Genomic DNA, 1,847 nt, shown 5'->3' on the forward strand with positions numbered 1-1,847 from the left:
ATTTATTTGACATATTGCTTTTGGGATGTCAAAAATAACATCTCAACCTCTAGCCTTCATTCACATTAGCTTTGACACATCGGTTGGAGTGTTGTGAGATGTTATTTCTAGCAGTTAAATGTCTATCTTGCACTTTTGACACATCGGTTCGAGATGCTCTAAGAAGCCCTTATATAAAACCTCACACCTGCTAAACATGTGGTTAAGTTAGGGACAATATCAATATTGCTAATAGTGGGTCAAGAGTATGTCCCTCTGAAATCTTAACCACTATAAATAAACTTAGTTTTATTCGTTTTCTGGGTAGCCAATATATTATATATGCAGAAACTAAAAAGCTAGCCTTTAAATTCCTCCTCCACCGATCATCTTTTCTAACCTAGGTTTCAAACTCTCAGAGCACTTCTGGATTTTATTTCTATTACGCTAATTAACCATCCTATGGCTTCTTTCCAACTTGATGACCAGGTTCTAGTACAAGAGACTATGTTCTTGAGAACATTGACTTTGAACAGGCCTCGCCAACTGAACACCCTTTCCCTTGAAATGATCTCTCAGCTGTCAGAACTTTTCCTGGCCTATGAGGACGATGCCAATGCCAAATTGATCATTCTCAAGGGTAAAGGAAGAATGCAGGCAATTGATAGCAACATACAGTAAACCCCAGGCAAGTATGCGACTAATTTCCATAATGTCTAGCTTTGAAATCTGTGTTAAATATTTTTCGAATACTTCCGCAAGTGCTACGTACTATATGTATCATCTCAATTAGTCAATTAGTATTCCATATGACGTATATCCCTCACATCTATTCAATCAAGATGGTACAAATAGTTTCATTGTAATTTCTTTTGTTAGACTTGAAGTTTTCATATATTTTGTTAATTATTTATAAAAACAAAACAGGTTTCAATTCTGAATGAGATTGCCATGAGAGCTGGGGTTGGTATTTCAGTACACGGAAAATTCCGTGTAGCAAAAAAGAATTCGATCTTTGCAACGCTTAAAAATGGTCTGGGATTTTTTCCTAATGTGGGTGCTTCTTATTTCTTGTTAAGACTTCCCAGATTTTTTGGAGAGAATTTGGGTCTCACAAGAGCCAGGTTGGATGGTGCTGAAATGCTTGCTTGTGGTCTAGCAACTCATTTTGTTCCCTCAGCCAAATTGCCTATACTGGAAAAGGCTTTGATTTCCAGAGCAGCTTCAGCTACTTCCTCAAGTTTGATCTTGCTTTTATTTCAGCAATTATAAACGAACACTCCCTACAGCAACCGGCTCTGAACGAGAAAAGTGTTCTTCACAAAATGGATGTCATTGACAAGTGCTTTTCCAGACCAACAGTTAAAGAAATCTTAAGTGCCCTTGAGAGGGAGGCTGCAGAAGCAAACATGGCACATGATGACCATCGTTGTGAATGGTTAGATTTGACGATTCGTTTACTGAAGAAGGCGTGCCGATGAGCTTGAAGGTTTGTTTGAGATCCATTAGAGAAGGAAGGGTGCATGCAATTGATGAATGCCTTACCCGCGAGTACAAAATAAGTAGCCTTATATACTGCGAGGGCAAATAACCAAGGACTTCAGAGAAGGTTGCAGAGCTATCGTGTGGGACAAGGATAAGAAACCAAAGTGGAAGACTTAATAGTTTGGAGCTCATCACAGACCATATGGTTGATCACTACTTCTCTAAGTTGGATGGTGATGAAGAATTGAAGCTCCCTCAAAGTTCCAACTTGCCTGCATTTGCCAATGCCAAGCTTTGAGCTAAATGTTATTCCAATTTTATTAGCCCACACCCTGACAATTTGTTGGTTTCGTTTTCACGTATGTTGAAGTTTCCTTTTTGTT

The 1,847-nt window shown here is 38.7% G+C and overlaps 1 pseudogene; it reads left to right on the top strand.

Moving 5' to 3' along the window:
• The first annotated feature begins 441 nt into the window (after positions 1-441).
• Positions 442-1,847, top strand: LOC103332473 (3-hydroxyisobutyryl-CoA hydrolase 1 pseudogene; annotated as a pseudogene).

This window comes from Prunus mume, linkage group LG5 (assembly GCF_029339155.1).
Source record: "Prunus mume cultivar Tortuosa linkage group LG5, ASM2933915v1, whole genome shotgun sequence".
NCBI classification, from domain to species: Eukaryota; Viridiplantae; Streptophyta; class Magnoliopsida; order Rosales; family Rosaceae; genus Prunus; species Prunus mume.